The following is a 25,875-nucleotide window of genomic DNA, read 5'->3' on the forward strand; positions in this document are numbered from 1 at the left end:
CCTCTCCTCATCCCCCTCTCCTCTCCTCTTATCCATCTCTCCCTATCTCCTCTTCTCTTCTCTCCTCTTCTCATCCATCCCTCCCTCTCCTCTCCTCTCCTCTCCTCTCCTCTCCTCTCCTCTCCTCTCCTCTCATCCCTCTCTCCTTTCCTATTTTCCCATTTCCTCTGTCTCTCTTCCCTCTCCTCCTCTTCTCATCCCTCCTCCTCTCCTATCATCCCTCATCCGCTCTCCTCTCTCCTCTTATCCATCTCTCTTCTCTTCTCTTCTCTTCATCTTCTCTCCTCTTCTCATCCTCTCCTCTCCTCTCCTCTCCTCTCCTCTCCTCTCCTCTCATCCCTCTCTCCTTTGCTATTTTCCCTATCTCCGCTGTCCCTCTTCCCTCTCCTCTTCTCCTACCTCACTCCTCTCCTATCATCCCTCATCCCGCTCTCCTCTCCTCTTATCCATCTCTCTTCTCTTCTCTTCTATTCTCTCCTCTCCTCTCCTCTCCTCTCCTCTCCTCTCCTCTCCTCTCCTCTCCTCTCCTCTCCTCTTATCCATCTCTCTCTATCTTCTCCTATCTTCTCTTCTCTTCTCTTCTCTTCTCATCTCTCCTCTCCTTCTCTTCTCTTCTCTTCTCTTCTCTCCTCTCTACTCTCTCTACAGGTGGGGAATCTGGGTCTTCTCTTCATGCTGCTCTTCTTTATCTTTGCAGCACTGGGAGTTGAATTGTTTGGTGACCTCAGTAAGAACACACACATCTGCTCTGGGTTTAAAATGTTCTCTGCTGGGGCTTAATTCACATGTTTTTTTGCTGTTGTTGATTCCCTTCCTTTTCCTTTATTTAATTAATAGATTTTTACCAATTGTGGATTAGGGTCCAGATAAATATAATTATTTCACTGTGATTACAATTTAATTGGAATGCCCTTTGTTGTTCAGGAACATACACAGCTCTGATTTTCTCTCTCCCCCTCTCCGTCTTTTGGTCTCCCTTCTCTGTCTGTCCCTCTTTGTCTCTTCCTCTCTCTGTCTCTCTCTGTCTTTCTGTCTCTCTCTCCCTCTCTCTCTCTCTCTCTCTCTCTCTCTCTCTCTCTCTCTCTCTCTCTCTCTCTCTCTCTGCCTCTCTCTCTGTCTCTCTCTCTCTCTGTCTCTCTCCTCTCTCTCTCTCTCTCTCTCTCTCTCTCTCTCTCTCTCTCTCTCTCTCTCTCTCTCTCTCTCTCTCTCTCTCTCTCTCTCTCTCTCTCTCTCTCTCTCTCTCTCTCTCTCTCCCTCTCTCAGTTTGTGATGAGCTGCACCCGTGTGAGGGTTTGGGGCGCTATGCTACGTTCAAGAACTTTGGCATGGCCTTCCTACTGCTGTTCAGAGTTTCCACAGGAGACAACTGGAACGGCATTATGAAGGTGAGACTGGTCCACCATTTTGGATCAACTGCTGTTTGTCATCATTCTGGATTGACAGTATACAGTGTCTGTATATGTTATGTGTCTCTTTCATGTGTTTCATGTGTTCATCCGTATATGTTTGTCCCCTCCAGGACACCCTGAGAGACTGTCAACAGGAGAATGCAGGCACCTGTTACAACACGGTGGTCTCCCCCATCTACTTCGTCTCCTTTGTGTTGACAGCCCAGTTTGTCCTGGTCAACGTGGTCATAGCCGTTCTCATGAAGCACCTGGAGGAGAGCAACAAAGAGGCCAAGGAGGAGGCAGAGCTGGAGGCTGAACTACAGCTGGAGCTCCAGCATGGAGGAGGGGGAGGCAGCGGGAGATCACCCCAGCTAAGCCCTCTGGACCTGGGCATGGAGGTGGGCGGACCTGGTGTCCCCCCCTGGAGGTCTCCAGAGAGGATCCAGAGGAGGGCCAGCGTGATGGTGGATTCTCCCCAAGCAGATATCACCTCAAGAGACATCAGCTCTGATCCCCTGCTAGTCCTGGAGCCACCACTAGAGGTGTGTGGGATTTACACCTGTGTTTGTGTGTGTGTGTGTGTGTGTGTGTGTGTGTGTGTGTGTGTGTGTGTGTGTGTGTGTGTGTGTGTGTGTGTGTGTGTGTGTGTGTGTGTGTGTGTGTGTGTGTGTGTGTGTGTGTGTTAGTTGGGTTGGAGTTCATCCCATTGTTCAGGGACAAAAAGGATTCACCAATGAGGAGCTGCAGGAACATCTGCATTCAGATTTTTTTGTCCATATCTGTCGAGCTTCTGAAGGAGTTTTCTTGACTTCTCTGTCCACCTATCTGTGTGTCTGTGTGTCTGTGTCTCTGTGTCTCTGTGGTCATCTGCTCGTAGTGTGTTTGTGTTCAACTGGTTTTGTGTCTGTGTGTCTGTGTCTCTGTGGTCTGCTCATATTGTGTTTGTGTTCAACAGGTTTTGTGTCTGTGTCTCTGTGGTCGTCTGCTCGTAGTGTGTCTGTGTGTCTGTGTGTCTGTGTGTGCCTCACTAGAGTAGTGCCAGGCATAGATAGGTCACTGTAGTACCATGGGAAAGACACAACGTCCTGCCGTTGACTTGACTACTCTTCTCAGCCAACAGATCTTTTTATAGTGACTAGAGGTTGCGTTGTATCTCTCTTTCCCCTCTCTCCTTTCTGTCATCCCTCTTTCCTCTCTCTTCTTTCTGTCATCCCTATTTCCTCTCTCTCCTTTCTGTCATCCCTCTTTCCTCTCTCTCCTTTCTGTCATCCCTCTTTCCTCTCTCTCCTTTCTGTCATCCTCTTTCCTCTCTCTCCTTTCTGTCATCCCTCTTTTTCTCTCCTTTCTGTCATCCCTTCCTATCATCCCTCTCTGTCATCCCTCTTTCCTCTCTTCTCCTTTCTGTCATCCCTCTTTTCCTCTCTCCTTTCTGTCATCCCTCTTTCCTCTCTCTCCTTCCTGTCATCCCTCTTTTCTCTCTCTCCTTTCTGTCATCCCTCTTCCCTCTCTTCCTTTCTGTCATCCCTCTTTCCTCTCTCTCCTTTCTGTCATCCCTCTTTCCTCTCTCCTTTCTGTCATCCCTCTCATCTCCCCTCTTTCTGTCATCCCTCTTTCCTCTCTCTCCTTTCTGTCATCCCTCTTTCCTCTCTCTCCTTTCTGTCATCCCTCTTTCCTCTCTCTCCTTTCTGTCATACCTCTTTCCTCTCTTTCCTTTCTGTCATCCCTCTTTCCTCTCTCTCCTTTCTGTCATCCCTCTTTCTTCTCTCTCCTTTCTGTCATCCCTCTTTCCTCTCTCTCCTTTCTGTCATCCCTCTTTCCTCTCTTTCCTTTCTGTCATCCCTCTTTCCTCTCTCTCCTTTCTGTCATCCCTCTTTCCTCTCTCTCCTTTCTGTCATCCCTCTTTCCTCTCTCTCCTTTCTGTCATCCCTCTTTCCTCTCTCTCCTTTCTGTCATCCCTCTTTCCTCTCTCTCCTTTCTGTCATCCCTCTTTCCTCTCTCTCCTTTCTGTCATCCCTCTTTCCTCTCTCCTTTCTGTCATCCCTCTTTCCTCTCTCTCCTTTCTGTCATCCCTCTTTCGTCTCTCTCCTTTCTGTCATCCCTCTTTCCTCTCTCTCCTTTCTGTCATGCCCCCTCTTCTCCTCTCTTTCCTTTCAGTATTTGTCATCCCTCTTTCCTCTCTCTCCTTTCTGTCATCCCTCTTTCTTCTCTCTCCTTTCTGTCATCCCTCTTCCTCTCTCTCCTTTCTGTCATACCTGTTTGAAGTCCTCTCTTTCCTTTCTGTCATCCCTCTTTCCTCTCTCTCCTTTCTGTCATCCCTCTTTCCTCTCCCTCTCCTTTCTGTCATCCCTCTTTCCTCTCTCTCCTTTCTGTCATCCCTCTCAGAGGCACTCTCTCCTTTCTGTCATCCCTCTTTCCTCTCTCTCCTTTCTGTCATCCCTCTTTCCTCTCTCTCCTTTCTGTCATCCCTCTTTCCTCTCTGCTCCTTTCTGTCATCCCTCTTTCCTCTCTCTCCTTTCTGTCATCCCTCTTTCCTCTCTCTCTCCTTTCTGTCATCCCATCTTTCTCTCTCTCATTTCTATCATCCCTCTTTCCTCTCTCTCCTTTCTCTCATCCCTCTTTCCTCTCTCTCTCTCTCTCTCTGTCATCCCTCTTTCCTCTCTCTCATTTCTTTCTGTCATCCCTCTTTCCTCTCTCTCCTTTCTGTCATCCCTCTTTCTCTGCCCCTCATTCTGTCATCCCTCTTTCCCTCTCTCTCCTTTCTGTCATCCCTCTTTCTCTCTCTCCTTTCTGCTCATCCCTCTTTCCTCTCTCTACTTTCTGTCATCACTCTTTTCGTCTCTCTCCTTTCTGTCATCCCTGAAGTTCCTCTCTCTCTCTTTCTGTCATCCCTCTTTCCTCTCTCTCCTTTCTGTCATCCCTCTTTCCTCTCTCTCCTTTTTGTCATCCCTCTTTCCCCTCTCTCCTTTCTGTCATCCCTCTTTCTCTCTCTCCTTTCTGTCATCCCTCTTTCCTCTCTCTCCTTTCTGTCATCCCTCTTTCCTCTCTCTCCTTTCTGTCATCCCTCTTTCCTCTCTCTCACTTTCTGTCATCCCTCTTTCCTTTCTCTCTCCTTTCTGGCATCCTCTTTCCTCTCTCCTTTCTGTCATCCCTCTTTCCTCTCTCTCCTTTCTGTCATCCCTCTTTCATCTCCCCTCTTTCTGTCATCCCTCTTTCCTCTCTCTCCTTTCTGTCATCCCTCTTTCCTCTCTCTCCTTTCTGTCATACCTCTTTCCTCTCTTTCCTTTCTGTCATCCCTCTTTCCTCTCTCAAAATCCTTTCTGTCATCCCTCTTGCCAAACAGCTCTGCTCTCCTTTCTGTCATCCCTCTTTCCTGTCTCTCCTTTCTGTCATCCCTCTTTCCCCTCTCTCCTTTCTGTCATCCCTCTTTCCTCTCTCTCCTTTCTGTCATCCCTCTTTCCTCTCTCTCCTTTCTGTCATCCCTCTTTCCTCTAAACTCCTTTCTGTCATCCCTCTTTCCTCTCTCTCCTTTCTGTCATCCCTCTTTCCTGTTCTCTCCTTTCTGTCATCCCTCTTTCCTCTCTCTCCTTTCTATCATCCCTCTTTCCACTCTCTCCTTTCATTATCATCCCTCTTTCCTCTCTCTCCTCTCTGTCATCCCTCTTTCCTCTCTCTCCTTTCTGTCATCCTCTGTACTCCTCTTCCTCTCTCTCCTTTCTGTCATCCCTCTTTCATCTCCCCTTATTCTGTCATCCTCATCCCTCTTTCCTCTCTCCTTTCTGTCATCCCTCTTTCCTCTCTCTCCTTTCTGTCATCCCTCTTTCTGTCTCTCTGTTCCTTTCTGTCATCCCTCTTTCGTCTCTCTCCTTTCTGTCATCCCTCTTTCGTGGTCTCTCTCCTTTCTGTCATCCCTCTTTCTGTTGGTCTCTCTCCTTTCTGTCATCACTCTTGAGGATCATATATCTCCTTTCTGTCATCCCTCTTTCCTCTCTCTCCTTTCTGTCATCCCTCTTTCCTCTCTTTCCTTTCTGTCATCCCTCTTTCCTCTCTCTCCTTTCTGTCATCCCTCTTTCCCTTCTCTCCTTTCTGTCATCCCTACTTCCCACAGCTGTGGCTCTGCTCCAATCCTATGGGGGAGAGGGGAGTTTTGGAAGTGTTTAACTGCCCCCTTCTGGTCTGGAGAAGGAACCTTCAGTATTTAGGCAGGAGTATAGACGACCTATAGACCAGACCTGATACCTGTCCTGAAGCATGTTCACACACCATGCCTTCTGTCTGCCTGTGTTTTAACCTCCTCGTCATCAAGCACTCCCCTCCTCCGTCTGCTTCCTTTTTCACTGTCTGCGTTCCTCGTTTTCTGTCTGTATTTCCTTCTCCTTTACCTCTTACTCCCTTACTCTCTCTCTCTTTCTCTCTGCCCCTCTTTCTGTTGGTCTGTCTCTCTCTATATCTGTTGGTCTCTAAGGAGGATCATATATCTGTTGGTCTGTCTCTCATATATCTGTCTCTCTCTCTCTGAGGTTCTATATCTGTTGGTCTGTAAGGAGGTCTCATATATCTGTTGGTCTGTCTCTCACTATCTGTTGGTCTGTCACAGGTTCATATATCTGTTGGTCTGTAGGTCTCATATATCTGTTGGTCTGTAATGACTCTCATCTGTTGGTCTGTCTCATATATCTGTTGGTCTGTCTCTCTCTCTATCTGTTGGTCTGTCTCTCATCTATCTGTTGGTCTCTCATTCTCTCTCATTGGTCTGTCTCTCATATCTCTCTCTGTAAGGAGGTTCATATATCTGTTGGTCTCTCTATATCTGTTGGTCTGTAAGGAGGTTCATATATCTGTTGGTCTGTAAGGACTTCATATCTCACTGGTCTCTAACTCTCATATATCTGTTGGTCTGTCTCTCTCTTGTCTCTCTGTCTCTCTATATTTCTCTCTGATCATATATCTGTTCTCTCTCCCTCTCTCTCTATATCTGTTCTCTCTCTCTCTCTCTCTGGTCTCTCTCTGCCTCTCTCTCTGTTGGTCACACTCACTAACTCACTCACCCACCCACCTGGTCTCACACAATCATATATCTGTTGGTCTGTAAGGAGCCTCATATATCTGTTCTCACAATCACCCACTGTTGGTCCTCAACCACACACCAATGCTGAAGTTTTCTCTAGGCCTCAATCTCTGGTACACACCCTCCCCTCAACTCGAACTCAACCCCTCCCTCCAGCTCTCTCCAATCCCTGTGGGTTCCTTGGCCCATAATATTATTAGAAAGTGTTCACCCTCCAATATCCCTCTCTCAGCTTGGCTGTACTGGGTAATGATATGGTAGTCTACCTACCTACCGCACACACACACACACACACACACACACACACACACACACACACACACACACACACACACACACACACACACTGTTGGTCACACACACACACACTGTTGGTCACACACACACTGTTGGTCACACACACGCACACATACACACACAATGTTGGCTTCGAGCTTTGAAAACGAACCACCCAGGGATTTAGCACAAACTAATGATAATAATTTGATTCTGCTGCCAAGCTGGCTAGGCACACACACACACACACACACACACACACACACACACACACACACACACACACACACACACACACACACACACACACACACACACACACACACACACACACACACACACACACACACACACACACACACACACACACACACACACACACATTCACACCATCAATGAGCGATGTATCCCTGTTGAATTATGCATCCAATGGCCTCTTTTTTTGTCATTCAGGACAAAATGCTACAGCCAATCACATTAGCGTTGCCAAACAGCGTTTGCTAAAAGCTTTTAAACGTAATGCTGCAGCATTAATAGCCTCCCTGCTTCTAACTTGGTGTGTGATTCTGAAAAGTTGGCAGGCGCACACTCAGCCTCTACCAGTTAGGACCTCTGCCCCGTCTGCAAGGCCCATTCGTGGGTCTGTCAGAAAGCATTTTCTCAATTCATTATCTCGGTTAAGGGTGAGTCTGTAAGGAGGGGATCTGTTGGGGGAGGGATCTGGGGAGGGAGGGAGGGAGGGAGGGCAGAAACAGTAAGACTTTAGCAGAGAACCCGCTGAGAGTTTGAACGCCCAATATGGCGCTCAGTGTTCGAGACACAACCGAGCTAAACAAGCGTAGTATTACATCCAGTCTGTACAGGTTCCTGTTCTCATCCTGTGTCCATTATTACATCCAGTCTGTACAGGTTCCTGTTCTCATCCTGTGTCCATTATTACATCCAGTCTGTACAGGTTCCTGTTCTCATCCTGTGTCCATTATTACATCCAGTCTGTATAGGTTCCTGTTCTCATCCTGTGTCCATTATTACATCAAGTCTGTACAGGTTCCTGTTCTCATCCTGTGTCCATTATTACATCAAGTCTGTACAGGTTCCTGTTCTCATCCTGTAATCCATTATTACACCCAGTCTGTACAGGTTCCTGTTCTCTGTAATTATTACACCCAGTCTGTACATGAGGTTCCTGTTCTCATCCTGTCCATTATATCTGTTGGTCTGTAATGAGGATCATATATCCAGTCTGTACAGGTTCCTGTTCTCATCCTGTGTCCATTATATCTCCAGTCTGTACAGGTTCTGTTCTCTGTTGGTCTGTGTCCATTATTACACCCAGTCTGTACAGGTTCCTGTTCTCATCCTGAGGTCATATATACACCCAGTCTGTACAGGTTCCTGTTCTCATCCTGTGTCCATATATCTGTTGGTCTGTACAGGTTCCTGTTCTCATCCTGTTGGTCATTATTACACCCAGTCTGTACAGGTTCCTGTTCTCATCCTGTGTCCTTATTACATCCAGTCTGTACAGGTTCCTGTTCTCATCCTGTGTCCATTATTACATCCAGTCTGTATAGGTTCCTGTTCTCATCCTGTGTCCATTATTACATCAAGTCTGTACAGGTTCCTGTTCTCATCCTGTGTCCATTATTACATCAAGTCTGTACAGGTTCCTGTCTGATTTTGTACGTTTTCCCACTGACAAAGAAATGATCAGACTATAATTGTAATGGTAGGTTTATTTGAACAGTGAGAGACAGAATAACAACAACAAAAAATGCAGAATAACGCAAGTCAAAAATGTTATATTTTGATTTGATCATTTCTTTGTCACTGTATATCTGGTTGTACTGTTATATCTGTTGGTCTGTAATGAGGATCATATATCTGTTGGTCTGTAAGGAGGATCATATATCTGTTGGTCTGTAATGAGGTTCATATATCTGTTGGTCTGTAAGGAGGATCATATATCTGTTGGTCTGTAAGGAGGTTCATATATCTGTTGGTCTGTAAGGAGGTTCATATATCTGTTGGTCTGTAAGGAGGTTCATATATCTGTTGGTCTGTAATGAGGATCATATATCTGTTGGTCTGTAAGGAGGTTCATATATCTGTTGGTCTGTAAGGAGGTTCATATATCTGTTGGTCTGTAAGGAGGTTCATATATCTGTTGGTCTGTAATGAGGATCATATATCTGTTGGTCTGTAATGAGGATCATATATCTGTTGGTCTGTAATGAGGTTCATATATCTGTTGGTCTGTAAGGAGGTTCATATATCTGTTGGTCTGTAATGAGGATCATATATCTGTTGGTCTGTAATGAGGATCATATATCTGTTGGTCTGTAATGAGGATCATATATCTGTTGGTCTGTAAGGAGGTTCATATATCTGTTGGTCTGTAAGGAGGATCATATATCTGTTGGTCTGTAATGAGGTTCATATATCTGTTGGTCTGTAAGGAGGTTCATATATCTGTTGGTCTGTAATGAGGATCATATATCTGTTGGTCTGTAATGAGGTTCATATATCTGTTGGTCTGTAATGAGGTTCATATATCTGTTGGTCTGTAATGAGGATCATATATCTGTTGGTCTGTAATGAGGTTCATATATCTGTTGGTCTGTAATGAGGTTCATATATCTGTTGGTCTGTAAGGAGGTTCATATATCTGTTGGTCTGTAAGGAGGTTCATATATCTGTTGGTCTGTAATGAGGTTCATATATCTGTTGGTCTGTAATTAGGTTCATATATCTGTTGGTCTGTAATGAGGTTCATATATATGTTGGTCTGTAATGAGGTTCATACATCTTCTTCCTGTGTGTTTGTCCATGTTTCTGTTAATTTTTCTGTTGTTGAGTTTGTTTTCATTCTTACGTATTTGGAGGGTTTTTGTTCCATACCTACACTTATGTGACTAAGTGTTGTTACAGCACATTGTGTCTGATGTTCTGATATGCGAGTCATTTCACTGTCTGTGTGATTTGTCAGAGTGAGTGAGTGAGTGAGTGAGTGAGTGAGTGAGTGAGTGAGTGAGTGAGTGAGTGACTGACTGACTGAGTGACTGAGTGACTGACTGACTGAGTGACTGAGTGACTGAGTGGGGGGTGTGTGTGCGGGGGTGTGCGGGTGTGTGTGAGAGTGGGGGTGTATAGAAGTGGAAGTGCTCCCTGTTCACAAGTCTGTTCTCTATCTAGATCCCTCTTGCGGAGATGGAAGTGCTCTCACTGGCTCTGCCTCCCTCTCTCTCTCTCTCTCTCTCTCTCTCTCTCTCTCTCTCTCTCTCTCTCTCTCTCTCTCTCTCTCTCTCTGTCTCTCTCTCTCTCTCTCTCTCTCTCTCTCTCTCTCTCTCTCTCTCTCTCTTGTGGATCTCTCTCTCTCTCTCTCTCTCTCTCTCTCTCTCTCTCTCTCTCTCTCTCTCTCTTATGGATCTCTCCTTTTGAGCTGTGGGTAGCTCTGTTGTCTAAACCTGTGGCATGAATGATAAACGATCTCAGCAAGAAAAGCATACCAATTCTTTATTCATTTGTTTGACCACAATAAAGACATAAACAATATGGTTTCAGTGAGTTTCAGTAACTCTGAGTCCAGTGGCAGTTCTGTGCCAGTCTCCCCTCTGCCACTAGTGTAATGACGTTGTCTGTCATTCTGTGTGTCAACAATTACTTATTTTATATGTGTTGCTGTGAGTGAGGGCAGAGAGTGTGTGAGGTCTCTGTATAAAAGCAGTGGTCAGACCTCCAGGAGACTCCAGAAAGAGGCTGAATCTCTCTCTGTCCCCCAGATGGAGTTACTCGATCCTGGGGAATCGTTGGAAGACAACCTGCTAAGAGTACGGAAGTCAACAGTGGGGCGCACCCACTCCCTACCCAATGACAGCTATATGTTGCTGTCTCAGGAGCCCTTTGGGTCCCCAGGAGCCAGCCTGGCCCCTGGTTTAGCCTCACAGACACAGACTACAGGACCACAGCACATGCAGACCATCAACAAGGCCCTGTCAGGTACAGTACAGACAGTCCCTCTACACACTGACACAGGATGAGAACAGGAACCTGAACCCCCCTCCACACACAGACAAATATTGCCCCCTCCCACACAGACAAATAAGTTGACCAGGTCCCAGGACTTTGAAGTCAGACCGTGAGACCTTTTTGCATGCACACATGTACACTCACTCACACCCTCACTCTACTCAGAATGCTTTCCCCTCAATAAAAGTGTTTGGGAAAACCAAAAGTAATTTCCCGAACAGTAGGACCCGTAGCCAACTTTACCCACACATACTGTTTTGAAAATGACTTTTTATTTTTGTGTGTAAAGAACTATCTGTGTTGTTTGTGTTTCCTCAGGCTCATGTACCTCGCTACGGACCCAACCAGACGACAGACCCAGCAGTCCTCACAGCCTTTCACACTCCCAGAGTATACACACACTCCCAGAGTATACACACACTCCCAGAGTATATACAAACTCCCAGAGTATACACACACTCCCAGAGTATACACACACTCCCAGAGTATTCACACACTCCCAGAGTATACACACACTCCCAGAGTATACACACACTCCCAGAGTATACACACACTCCCAGAGTATACACACACTTCCAGAGTATACACACACTCCCAGAGTATTCACACACTCCCAGAGTATACACACACTCCCAGAGTATACACACACTCGGCCTTTCACACTCCCAGAGTATACACACACTCCCAGAGTATACACACACTCCCAGATTATACACACACTCAGCCTTTCACACTCCCAGAGTATACACACACTCCCAGACTATACACACCCTCAGCCGCACGCTCCGCAGACAGGTGAGCCACACACACACACACACACACACACACACACACACACACACACACACACACACACACACACACACACACACACACACACACACACACACACACACACACACACACACACACAAACACACAAACACACAAACACACACAGCCGCACAAACACACAAACACACACACACAGCCACACAGCCACACACAGCCACACAAACACACAAACACACACACACACAGCCACACAAACACACAAACACACACACACAGCCACACACCAGAGGTATCAAATGTGTTCTTCCAGAAATTACTTCATTGTCTTGTTCTTCTTATTTTTCTACTATGATGTTACGCTCATCCTAAACTGTCCTGTCCATCCTCTCTTCTTCCTGTCCTTCCTCTGTGTGATTCCTGTCCTTCCTGTTGTTCTTGTCCTTCCAGTCCTTCCTCTCTGTCCTTCCTGTCCTTCCTCTCTGTTTTTCCTGTCCTTCCTCTCTGTTCTTCCTGTCCTTCCTCTCTGTTCTTCCTGTCCTTCCTCTCTCTTCTTCCTGTCCTTCCTCTCTGTCCTTCCTGTCCTTCCTCTCTCTTCTACCTGTCTTTCCTCTCTGTTCTTCATGTCCTTGCTCTCTGTTCTTCCTGTCCTTCCTCTCTGTTCTTCCTGTCCTTCCTATGTGTGATTCCTGTCCTTCCTGTTGTTCTTGTCCTTCCTGTCCTTACTCTCTGTCCTTCCTGTTCTTCCTCTCTGTCCTTCCTGTCCTTCCTCTCTGTTCTTCCTGTCCTTCCTCTCTGTTCTTCATGTCCTTCCTCTCTGTTCGTCCTGTCCTTCCACTCTGTCCTTCCTGTCCTTCCTCTCTCTTCTTCCTGTCCTTCCTCTCTGTTCTTCCTGTCCTTCCTCTCTTTCCTTCCTCTCTGTACTTCCTCTCTGTTCTTCATATCCTTCCTGTCTGTTCTTCCCGTCCTTCCTCTCTGTTCTTCCTGTCCTTCCTCTCTGTCCTTCCTCTCTGTTCTTCCTGTCCTTCATCTCTGTTCTTCCTGTCCTTCCTCTCTGTTCTTCCTGTCCTTCCTCTCTGTCCTTCCTGTCCTTCCTGTCTGTTATTCCTGTCCTTCCTCTCTGTTTTTCCTGTTCTTCCTCTTTGTTCTTCCTATCCTTCCTCTCTGTTCTTCCTGTCCTTCCTGTCCTTCCTGTTCTTCCTCTCTGTTCTTCCTGTCCTTCCTCTCTGTTCTTCCTCTCTGTTCTTCCTGTCCTTCCAGTCCTTCCTGTTCTTCCTCTCTGTTCTTCCTGTCCTTCTTCTCTGTTCTTCCTGTTCTTCCTGTCTTTCCTGTCCTTCCTCTCTGTTTTTCCTGTTCTTCCTCTTTGTTCTTCCTGTCCTTCCTCTCTGTTCTTCTTCCTGTTCTTCCTTCCTTCTCTGTTCTTCCCGTCCTTCGTCTCTGTTCTTCCTGTCCTTGCTCTCTGGTCTTCCTGTCCTTCCTCTCTGTTCTTCCTGTCTCTTCCTTCCTCTCTGTTCTTCCTGTCCTTCCTCTCTGTTCTTCCTCTCTGTTCTTCCTGTCCTTCTTCTCTGTTCTTCCTGTTCTTCCTGTCTTTCCTGTCCTTCCTCTCTGTTTTTCCTGTTCTTCCTCTTTGTTCTTCCTGTCCTTCCTCTCTGTTCTTCCTGTCCTTCCTGTCCTTCCTGTTCTTCCTCTCTGTTCCTCCTGTCCTTCCTCTCTGTTCTTCCTGTCCTTCCTGTTCTTCCTCTCTGTTCTTCCTGGTTTCCTCTCTGTTCTTCCTGTCCTTCCTGTCCTTCCTCTCTGTTCTTCTTGTTTCCTCTCTGTTCTTCCTGTCCTTCCTCTATGTTCTTCCTGGTTTCCTCTCTGTTCTTCCTGTCCCTCTCCTGTTCTTCCTTCCTCTCTGTTCTTCCTTGTTTCCTCTCTGTTCTTCCTGTCCTTCCTCTCTGTTCTTTCTCTGGTCCTTCCTGTTCTTCTGTTCTTCTCTGTCCTTCCTCTCTGTTCTTCCTGTCCTTCCTCTCTGTTCTTCCTGTTCTTCCTGTCCTTCCTCTCTGTTCTTTCTGTCCTTCCTCTCTGTTCTTCCTGTTATTCCTCTCTGTTCTTCCTGTTCTTCCTGTCCTTCCTCTCTGTTCTTCCTGTCCTTCCTCTCTGTTCTTCCTGTCCTTCCTCTCTGTTCTTCCTGTCCTTCCTCTCTGTTCTTCCTGTCCTTCCTCTCTGTTCTTCCTGTTCTTCCTGTCCTTCCTCTCTGTTCTTCCTGTCCTTCCTCTCTGTTCTTTCTGTCCTTCCTCTCTGTTCTTCCTGTCCTTCCTCTCTGTTCTTCCTGTCCTTCCTCTCTGTTCTTCCTGTTCTTCCTGTCCTTCCTCTCTGTTCTTCCTGTCCTTCCTCTCTGTTCTTCCTGTCCTTCCTCTCTGTTCTTCCTGTCCTTCCTCTCTGTTCTTCCTGTCCTTCCTCTCTGTTCTTCCTGTCCTTCCTCTCTGTTCTTCCTGTCCTACCTCTCTGTACTTCCTGTCCTTCCTCTCTGTTCTTCCTGTCCTTCCTCTCTGTTCTTCCTGTCCTACCTCTCTGTACTTCCTGTCCTTCCTCTCTGTTCTTCCTGTCTGTTCTTCCTGTTCTTCCTGTCTTTCCTCTCTTTTCTTCCTGTCCTTCCTCTCTGTTCTGCTAGCTCTCTTTGTGCTCTTAATGCTGTCCATCTTCTCTCCTCCCTCTGACTCCCTTCTTCCTCTATGTTCTCTGTGTAACTATGGTCTCCAACCCTCCTCCCTCACAATGCTCCTGATCTTCTGTCCATCTCTCTGTCCGTCCTGTCCTGCATCTGTTCTGTATCTGTTACTAACAGAGTGTAGTTTAGTAACCGTCAGAAGCAGAACTACTGCTGAAAAACATGCACACTTCACTAACTCCTGACCTGCTATCACTGATATAGTGAGCATCCCTATTCCCTACACAACCCCCAACACAAACACACACCCCTTTCCTCTGACCTCTCCTCCTCCCCTGCTTCCTCCCACCATTCATTGTCTGTCTGTCTGCCTGCCTGACTGCCTGTCTTTTAACCATCTGCCTCACACAATGAATCTCACCGGTGGCAGGTAGTGTTGAACATAGTTTTGGAATGGCTAGACTATGTTAATTCTCATGGAAATAGGGGGCTATGTTATTTATGAACCCCTCTAAGGTCATATGATCTACCTACTGATATCTTTATCACGCAGTTGTTGATTGATGGAATGTACTGTATTTTTGTTTGAAATGCAGACGTTGGCCTACATATCACAATGTTGTAACTATTACACTGTTATGACTCAGGGTTTAAATCAGGACTGTCAGTTCTGTCAAGAACAATATTTGGCCGCATATTTTATATTACTGTGTTGGAGCACTTGTTGGCCTTTTGTGCAAGGTTGTGATTGTATGAAGATGATTATGCTTATGAAATATTTACTTTTCAGAAAAAGTTGTAATATCAAAGTTTTTTTTGTGTTACCCAGTGTGACAGGAAATGTTCCACAATCACAAATAGGTATTAATTCTAAATGTAGGTGGAGTGGCGATATTGTGGCTGTGGCTTGGCAATAATATATTAGTCCACTAGATGTCACTGTTGTCACAGCTATGCTTTCTGTCAAGACTCACAAATAACAGTCGCGAAACAGTCATGTCCCGTTTGTCCCAAAACTCTCAGATAGTTTCCTTTTTATTTTCTCCGTGCATATTTTGTCACAAAGCAACAAAGATACTGCAGAAGATAAAGAAAGAGAGCTATATGAGACTTGTGTAGTGTGTCATCGTGTTCTACTAAACTTTCCTCTCCTGTAGTACCCTCTGACCTCTGACCTCTCTGAGGAGACAAAGCTGAAGGGCTGCCCGATAGTACCACCCTCTAAAGGTTCAATAGATTTTAGGCGTTGGGTGTTCGCTGACTGGGTTAACAGAGGGGTATTGTCGGTATGGAACACGATACCCTACATCCTTAGAGCAGGGTTCCCCAACTGGCCCCCTTTGGGGCGAATTTGGCCCTTGGGTGGTTTTATTGTTCCACCCATATTTTCTAAGAAAAAAATGATATTTATAATCATGTTTTTTTTATTTTTTATATTTGTTTATTGTTGGATATATATTTTATTTTTAAACAGCAGGAAATCAGCTCCAAGTGATTTGAATTTCAGAAATCTGTTCCCAAGTTCTTCCACGCATAATAGAGATATGTAGAAATGTAAGCAAGTTTTGAAATTATTATGTTTTAGTCAAACATTGTATCTGTTTGGGCTTCTTGTGGTCAATTTTCAGTCTACAAATGTATTTGTAATTATGTTCCGACCCCGTGAACATCCACTGAAGACAAAATTAGCTAGTGTAAGGTCTAGGGGTCGATTTGGGATTGGGCCTACGACATTGGGCAACCATGCTTTTACCCAGTGCCCTAGCTGAGACAAACTGTACCCTACAACTGCTGCTACTGTAAAACATGTGCTGTCACTCAATCTCTTTATGATACAGATACTACTGACACATATCTGAATCTGAAATAGTTTTCTTGTGCAATAAACATACAGCAATACACTTAATAGTTGACCTATACGTTCAATGTATTGTAGTTGCAACATTGCCTCTGTATCACAATGAGGCATTGTTGGTATTGGGACCATGCTGGTCTAATAGTAAACTTTGACCTTCACGGCTATTGGCCATCCTCACTCAGTCACCCCACACTAACCTGTCTCCCCCCTCTCACCCCCTTATGTCCCCCTAAACCCTCACCCCTCTCCCTGTCCATCTTTCCCTCTCATCTTCCACCTTTCTCCCCTTCTATCAAACTCTCACTTACTTCCTGCCTCCCTTTCCCCCTCCCTCTCCCCCTTCCTCTGCCAGGTATCTAATGACTCCCAGGAGGTCCTGTGTTCTGATGGAGGTGAGGAGGTAGTCCTCCATGTTGCTTCCCTCTCCTCCTCCTCTTCCTTGCCCTCCCATCTTCATCAGCAGCCTGCTCTCCAGTTGGTCCCTGCCACCCCAGGGGCATCCCCTCAACCGTCGCGCCCCAGGAGTGACCACACCCAGCACCGCTCTTCCCACTCCTTACCCCCTCCTCCCCTTCCTCCCACTCGCCCCTGGAGACAGGAAGAGGCTTCGGTTGATCAGGAAGTGTCGCTCATCACCAGGGCGGGGCAAGCGGGGTTTGACGATGTCATCTGGGTTGGACTGGGGTCAGAGGACGGAGGTCTCGAGGGCAGTTACAAAGGATACTGGGTTGGTCGTGGTGGGGGGCAGTTGAAGAGGTTCCACAGTGCTGACACCCAGGGGCGGAGCGTCCTTGCGCCCCGGTCACGCCCCCTGTCCTGGTTGGACGATTCTCGTCGTCACTCAGTGGAGGTGTGTTCGTCTGTAGAGTCCAGCCCCCAGCGCAGCACCACATCCTCGGGGTTCGTCTCCCGAGCAGACACCCTCCAGATGCATTCCCAGACCACCACCCTGCCCTCTCCCCGACGCAAGAAAAAAATGAGCCCCCTGTGTATCTCCGTAGACCCCCCGATGGACTGGAGCCCCAGTCCGGCCTCCACCCTGCCCCGGGGGGGAGGGGCCTGGGGATGCCACCTCCCTTACATGGCCGGGATACCTCCTGTCTAAGGAGACGGGCACCCTCCAGTGACTCCAAGGACTCCTTTGACCTGGGGGTAGGGGAGGGCCTGGGGCTTGGGCTGTGCCAGGAGGGAGGTGGGTCCAACCCCAATCCCAAGCTGTTGACTCTGCTGAGCTTCTCCTTCGAGAAAACAAGCTCTGAGCACCGAACACTGACAAAAACACTGATGTAAACACAAACACTTATGTACACACACACAGAAAGGAACAATACACACATGCACATAGGCAAACAGCCACACATCCAAACACACGATGCACTTGGTATCCGTGATGATGGTAGTCCTAGTAATAATGCCGTACAGAGTAAATATGGTAAAACTACAACAAAGCGGTCAAATCAACCTTGTTTTATTTTTTAAGATCAGTGCGGTACAGTCATAGTTTGACCATTCCTTGTCTTTCCAAAACAACAAGAACGCAACAATAACACAGCATAAACAGAGAAACAAGATGACTGATTCCCTTCCACCATGCCTGCAAGCCATTGGCTGCCGGTTGACCCCACGACCTCTGGAGTGAAGTCAGCACCAAGGACTTTGGATTGCAACCCCTGTGTCCGCTATAGGTACTGCTCGGTGTTAGTGGGACTTCGCCCTCACACGGGCAACAGTGGAGGTACAAAGCAATATGAACGTTTTTGAGACTATTTTTCTTAAATTATTGGGCCATAGTGTTTGTACAGATGTATAATTGTTTTATTTCATTATATTTTGACTTTTTGTGATGGATTAACTTTATCCTCCCTGTTTGTTTCAATGTTGAAAATAATTGTTGGTTTGGTCCGTTTTGTTCTATTTTTTCACCATAGAGATATTTTGTAGCTTTCTTAATTTGCTGAAAGAAAGTGAATTATGTGCTGAGAATCATGTATTTGAAGGAATATATATATATATATATATATACATGTACAGTGCCTTCGGAGAGTATTCAGACCCCTTTACTTTTTTACCACATTTTGTTACTTTACAATCTTATTCTAAAATGTATTACATCGTTTTTTCCCTCCTCATCAATCTACACAGCAAAAACAGGTTTCCAGATAATATATATATATATTTTCAAATATAAAAGTGAAATATTACATTCACATAAGTATTCAAACCCTTTACTCAGTACTTAGGGCTGCAAGCCATTAACGGGATGATACGACAACAGCCAGTGAAAGTGCAGGGCGCCATATTCAAAATAACAGAATCTCATCATTAAAATTCCTCAAACATATGTGTCTTATACCATTTTCAAATTCCTCAAGCAGATGTATCTTATACTGTTTTCAAATAGGCTTTACAGCGAAAGCACCACAAATGATTATGTAAGGTCACCACCAACTCACAGAAAAACCCAGCCATTTTTCGAGCCAAAGAGAGGAGTCACAAAAAGCACAAATAGAGATCAAATTAAATCACTAACCTTTGATGATCTTCATCAGATGACACTCAAAGGACTTCATGTTACACAATACATGTGTCTTTTGTTTGATGAAGTTCATATTTATATAAAAACATCTACATACCAATCTACATACATTGGCACATTATGTTCACTAGTTCACCAAAAACATCCGGTGCATCCGGTGATATTGCAGAGAGCCACATCATTTTGCAGAAGTACTCATTATAAATGTCGATAAATACAATTGTTAGATATGGAAATATAGATATACCTCTCCTTAATGCAACCGCTGTGTCAGATTTCAAAAACACTTTCCCGAAAAAGCATACCATGAAATAATCTGAGACGGCGCTCAGAAAATAAATACAATTATCCACCATGTTGCAGTCAACAGGAATTGGAAATCACTTTATAAATATTCCCTTACCTTTGATTATCTTCATCAGAATGCACTCCCAGGAATACTAGTTCCACAATAAATGCTTGATTTGTTCGATAATGTCCATTATTTATGTCCAAGTAGCTACTTTTGTTAGCGCGTTTAGTACACAAATCCAAACGCTTGTGCAGGTCCATCCGAACGGCTGACGAAAACTTCAAAAGGTTCAAAAAGCACCTTTCATCCAAGCTACTCAATACTGCCCCTGCAGCCACAAGAAGTTAAATAACCTTTTGACAGTGATTACAGCCTCAAGTCTTGGGTATGACGCTACAAGCTTGGCACACCTTTAATGGGGGAGTTTCTCCCATTCTTCTCTGCAGATCCTCTCAAGCTCTGTCAGGTTGGATGGGGAGCGTTGCTACACAGCTATTTTCAGGACTCTCCAGAGATGTTCAATGGGGCTCTGGCTGGGCCAGTGAAGGACATTCAGACACTTGTCCCGAAGCCAATCTGCGTTGCTTTGGCTGTGTGCTTAGGGATGTTGTCCTGTTGGAAGGTTAACCTTACTCCCCAGTCTGAGGTTGTGAGTGCTCTGGAGCAGATTTGTTCACCTTTGCATCGATCCTGACTAGTCTCCCAGTCCCTGCCACTGAAAAACATCCCCACAGCATGATGCTGCTTCACCATAGGAATGAGTTTCCTCCAGATGTAACACTTGGCAATCAGGCCAAATAGTTCATCTTGGTTTCATCAGACCAGAGAAACTTGTTTCTGGTGGTCTGAGAGACTTTAGGTGCCTTTTGGTAAACTCCAGGCAGGCTGTCATGTGCCTTTTACTGAGGAGTGGCATACGTCTGCCCACTCTAACATAACAGCTGATTGGTGGAGTGCTGCAGAGATGGTTGTCCTTCTAGAAGGTTCTCGCCTCTCTACAGAGGAACTCTAGAGCTCTGTCAGAGTGACCATCGGGTTCTTGGTCACCTCCCTGACCAAGGCCCTTCTCCCCCTATTGCTCAGTTTGGCCGGGCGGCCAGCTCTTGGAAGAGTCTTGGTGGTTCCAAACTTCTTCAATTTAAGAATGATGGAAGTCACTGTGTTCTTGGGGACCTTCAATGGTGCAGAAATGTTTTGGTAACCTTCCCCAGATCTGTGCCCTGACACAGTCCTGTCTCGAAGCTCTACGGACAATTCCTTCAACCTCATGGCTTGGTTTTTGCTCTGACATGCACTGTCAACTGTGGGATCTAATATAGACAGGTATGTGCCTTTCCAAATCATGTCCAATCAATTGAAAATACCACAGGTGGACTCTAATCAACTTGTAGAAACATCTCAAGGATGATCAATGGAAACAGGAGGCACCTGAGCTCAATTTCGAATCTCATAGCAAAGGGTCTGAATATATTTCCGTTTTTTATATTTAATACAGTTGAAAAAAATGGCTCTAAAAACCTGTTCTCTCTTTGTCATTTTGGGGTATTTTGTGTAGATTGCTGAGGATTTATATTTAGTTTGTCCATTTTAGAATAAGTCTGTAACGCAACAAAATGTGAAGGGTCTGAATACTTCCCGAAGACACTGTATACACAGTACTAGTCAAAAGTTACTACTCATTCAGGGGTTTTTATTTTTTACTATTTTCTGCATTTTAGAATAACAAGTGAAGACATCAAAACTATGAAATAACACATATGGAATAATGTCGTAACCAAAAAGTGTTAAACAAATCTTCTATGTAGCCACCCTTTGCCTTAATGACAGCCTTGCACACTCTTAGCATTCTCTCAACCAGCTTCATGAAGAATGCTATTCCAACAGTCTTGAAGGAGTTCCCACATATGCTGAGCACCTGTTAGCTGCTTTTCCTTCACTCTGCCGTCCAACTCATCCCAAGCCACCTCAAATTAGTTTGAGGTCAAATAGCCGTTACACAGCCTGGAGGTGTGTTGGGTTATTGTCCTGTTGAAAAACAAATGATGATAGTCCCACTAAGCGCAAACCAGATGCGTATCGCTGCAGAATGCTGTGGTAGCCATGCTGCTTAAGTGTCCTTGAATTCTAAATAAATCACAGACAGTGTCACCAGCAAAACACCCCACACCATCACACCTCCTCTTCCATGCTTCACGTTGGGAACCACACATGCAGCGATCATCTGTTCACGTACTCTGCATCTCACAAAGACACTGCGGTTGGAAACAAAAATCTCAATATTGGTCTCATCAGACCAAATGACAGATTTCCACCGGTTTAATGTCCATTACTCATGTTTCCTGGCCCAAGCAAGTCTCTTCTTATAATTTGTGTCCTTTAGTAGTGGTTTCTTTGCAGCAATTCGACCATGAAGTCCTGATTCACGCAGTCTCCTCTGAACAGTTGATGTTGAGTTGTGTCTGTTACTTGAAGTCTGTGAAGCATTTTTTGGGATGCTTATTCTGAGGCTGATAACTCGAATGATCTTCTCCTCTTCAGCAGAGGTAATTATAGGTCTTCATTTCCTGTGGTAGTTCTCATGAGAGCCAGTTCTATCATAGCGCTTGACGGTTTTTGCAACTGCACTTGAAGAAACTTTCAAAGTACTTGAAATCTTCTGCATTGACTGACCTTCTTGTCTTAAAGTAATATTTGACTGTCATTTCTGTTTGCTCAATTGAGCTGTTCTCGCCATAATATGGACGTGTTCTTTTACCAAATAGGGATATCTTCTGTATACCACCCCACCCCTAACTTGTCACAACACAATTGATTCAGAAGGAAAGAAATTTCACAAATTAACTTTTAACACTTTTAACACCTCATGAAGCTGGTTGAGAGAATTCCAAGAGTGTGCGAAGCTGTCATCAAGTCAACGGGTGGCTACTTTGAAAAATCTCAAATATAACATAGATTTTGAAATTTGATTAACACTCGTTTGGTTACTACATTCCAAATGTGTTATTTCATAGTTTTAATGTCTTGACCCTTGTTCTACAATGTATAAAATAGTACAAATAAAGAAAACCCCTGGAATGAGAAGGTGTGTCCACATTTTCGACACTGGTACTGTGTACTAACAAATCATTCAACTGAGCTTGGATTTTTAGCACACGATGGGTACTTTGAATGTAAGCAACATAATGGGAAAAGTCAACGTGATGGTATTTACCCGATAACTTAACAAAAATTTACAAAAGTGTTTAAAGTTTTTTACTGACAAACTCCCATGAGATGCATCATCTTATTTTCAAGGCTGTCACAAAAACACTTACAGTAATACTCAATCCAACAAAGATGTATTCAACACCACCCTGGGAATCCGTTATTTCATCTTGAAGAATCTTGATATAGTCTGTGTGACACACCTCATTTCTACGCCAGTGAAACCAGTCCATAGTCAAGTGTCAACCTCTGAGGTGAGTATTTTGCAGCCGCACGCTCTAAGTGTTTCCCCTAGACAGCAGAGATGAGCTCAAGTCTCACATCTGTAGTCTCCCCGAAAGAAAGAAACACTTTCCAGCTCTGTGTCACTGTACATGTGTAGTCATGTGGTAACCCTGGCATTGTGTGATCCAACCAGGCAGGCCCATCTCTGAGTCATCCAGCCCCAGGCCCGTGGTGTCTGTCTCCAGACCTGCTGCTGTATCAAAGTCCTGGGAGACAACTCATATCTGATAACCCCTTCTGGCTAAGCATTTTACTTTCTTCTCCTAAATCACTGGAATTCACATGGAGAGATGCAAAGGTTATTGTGTTTGATTGAATGGTGGAGGGAAGTGTCCCAGTTAGTGATCACATTCTCTCTCCCTCAATCTCTCTGTCTTCCTCGGTCTCTCTCTGTCTTCCCAGTCTCTCTCTGTCTTCCTCAGTCTCTCTCTGTCTTCCCAGTCTCTCTGTCTTCCCAGTCTCTCTCTGTCTTCCTCGGTCTCTCACTGTCGTCCTCAGTCTCTCTGTCGTCCTCAGTCTCTCTCTGTCTTCCTCAGTCTCTCTCTGTCTTCCTCAGTCTCCCTCTCTCCCTCAATCTCTCTGTCTTCCTCAGTCTCTCTAGGTCTTCCTCAGTCTCTCTCTGTCTCCCTCAGTCTATCTCAGTCTTTCTCCCTCAATGTCTCTGTCTTTCTCAGTCTCGCTCTGTCTTCCTCGGTCTCTCTCTGTCTTCCCCGGTCTCTGTCTTCCTCGGTCTCTCTCTCCCTCAATCTCTCTGTCTTCCTCGGTCTCTCTCTGTCTTCCTTGTTCTCTCTCTCTCTTCCTCGGTCTCTCTCTGTCTTCCTCGGTCTCTCTGTCTTCCTCGGTCTCTCTCTGTCTTCCTTGTTCTCTCTCTGTCTTCCTCTGTCTCTCTCTGTCTTCCTCTGTCTCTCTCTGTCTTCCTCGGTCTCTCTCTGTTTGCCTCGGTCTCTCTCTCTGTCTTCCTCGGTCTCTCTCTGTCTTCCTCGGTCTCTCTCTGTCTTCCTCGGTCCCTCTGTGTCTTCCTTGTTCTCTCTCTGTCTTCCTTGTTCTCTCTCTGTTTTCCTCGGTCTCTCTCTCTGTTTTCCTCGGTCTCTCTCTGTCTTCCTCGGTCTCTCTCTCTCTCTCCCTCAATCTCTCTCTGTCTTCCTCGGTCTCTCTCTCTCTCTCTCCCTCAATCTCCCTCTCTCTCCCTCGGTCTCTGTCTGTCTCCCTCGGTTTCTCCTTCGGTCTCTCTGTCTCCCTCGGTTTCTCCCTCGGTCTCTCTGTCTCCCTCGGTTTCTCCCTCGGTCTCTCTGTCTCCCTCGGTTTCTCCCTCGGTCTCTCAATTTCATTTCAAGGGGATTTATTAGCATGAGTAACATGTTTACATTGCCAAAGCAAGTAGAATAGACAATAAACAAAAAGAGAAGTGAACAAGGGAAATAAACAATTATAAATGAACAGTAAACATTACACTCAGAAAAGTTTTTAAATAATATCAATATTTTAAATGTTATATTATTGGCTATGTACACTGTTGTAACATTTTGCCAAAGTTATGAAAGGGACAATAAATAAACAGATAAATATAGGTTGTATTTACAATTATGTTTGTGCTCCACCAGTTGCTCTTTTCTTGTGACAACATGTCTCAAATCTTGCTGCTGTGACGGCACACTGTGGTATTTCATCCAATAGATATGGGAGTTTATCAAGATTGGATTTGTTTACAAGTTCTTTGTGGGTCTATGTAATCTGAGGGAAATATATGTCTCTAATATGGTTATACATTAGACAGGAAGTTAGAAAGTGCATCTTGGTTTCCACCTCATTTTGCGTCTTCCCTTGAAGACAGGCTATGCTGATGGTGATCTCACTCAATAGCAAGGCTATGCTCACTGAGTCTGTACATAGTCAATGCTTTCCTTCATTTTTGGTAAGTCACAGTGGTCAGGTATTCTGCCACCGTGTACTCTCTGTTTAGGGCCAAATAACACACCTGTTTGCTTCGTTTTTTTGGTTGATTCTTTCCTATGTTTTTTTTGTTTTCTCATTATTTGGTTGGGTCTAATTGTGTTGCTATCCAGGGGCTCTGTGGTGTCTGGCTCTGTGGGGTCAGTCCCTGTACCAGCTGGCTGAGGGGACTTTTCTCCAGGTTCACCTCTCTTTAGGTGAGGGTTTTGTTATGGAAGGTTTGGGCTTTGCTTTCCTTCAGGTGGTCATGGAAAGTAATGGCTCCTTTCTGGATTTTGATAATTAGCGAGAATGATCCTATTTCTGCTCCGAATGCATTATTTGGTGGTTTACGTTGTACACAGAGGATGCTTTTGCATAATTCTGCATGCAGTCTCAAATTGATGTTTGTCTCATGTAGTGAATTCTTGGTTGGTGAGCGGACCCCAGACCTCATAACCATGAAGGGCAATGTGTTCCAAAATTGATTCAAGTATTGTTAGCCAGATCCCAATTGTGATCTCAAATTTGAAGCTCCTTTTGATGCTATAGCAGGTTCTTCTTACCTTGTTTCTCAGATCATTCACAGCTTTGTGGAAGTTACCTGCGGCGCTGATGTTTTGGCCTAGGTAGGTATTGTTTTTTGTGTGCTCTACGGCAACAGTGTCTAGTTGTAATTTGTATTTATTGTCCTGGAAACTTGACCTTATTTGTAATGCCATGATATGCCAAGTCTGACAGAATCTGTGCCGGAGATCTAGGTGCTGCTGTAGGCCCTCCTTGGTTGGGGACAGAAGCACCAGATCATCTGCAAACCGTACACATTTGACCTAAGATTCTAGTAGAGTGAGGCTGGGTGCTGTAGACTGTTCTAGTGCCCTCGCCAATTAATTGATATACACGTTGGAGGTCAAGCTGCATCCCTGTCTCTAACCACACACTTGTTGTGTGTGTACATTCATTTTATAATGTTGTATGTTTTCCTCCCAACACCAGCCTCCTTCAATTTAAATAGGAGACCCTCATGCCAAATTGAGTCAAAAGCTTTTTTTTTATCAACAAAGCATGAGAAGACTTTGCTTTTGTTTGTTTGTGCAGGGTGAATACGTGGTCTGTCGTATGGTAATTTGGTTAAAAGCCAATTTGACGTTTGCTCAGTATATTGTTTTCACAGAGGAAATGTACAATTCTGCTGTTAATAATAATGCAGAGGATTGTCCAAAGGTTGCTGTTGATGCATGTCCCACTGTAGTTATTGGAGTCAAATTTGTCTCTCCGCTTTTGTGGATTGGAGTGATCAGTCATTGGTTCCAAGTATTGGGGAAGATGCCAGAGCTGAGGATGATGTTAAAGTATAGCCAATTGTACTTTGTGGTCTGTATATTTTATCATTTAATTTAGGACACCATCAACACCGCAGACCTTTTTTGTTGAAGGGTTTGTATTTTGTCCTCTTCTTCTTTCAATGTAATTTGTGAATCCAGTGGGTTCAGGTAGTCTTTAATAGCTGACTCTAAGATGTTTTTATTGACCATAAATATATTTTTGCTGTTTTTTGTTATAGGGCCAAAAATATTGGAGATGTGCTT

The 25,875-nt window shown here is 45.1% G+C and overlaps 1 pseudogene; it reads left to right on the plus strand.

The window, feature by feature from the left end:
• The window catches only part of LOC118375223 (voltage-dependent T-type calcium channel subunit alpha-1G-like), a 346,606-nt pseudogene extending 328,550 nt beyond the window's left edge, over positions 1-18,056 (plus strand).
• Positions 18,057-25,875: the final 7,819 nt, after the last annotated feature.

The sequence above is a fragment of the Oncorhynchus keta genome, chromosome 3 (assembly GCF_023373465.1).
Source record: "Oncorhynchus keta strain PuntledgeMale-10-30-2019 chromosome 3, Oket_V2, whole genome shotgun sequence".
Classification (NCBI taxonomy): Eukaryota; Metazoa; Chordata; class Actinopteri; order Salmoniformes; family Salmonidae; genus Oncorhynchus; species Oncorhynchus keta.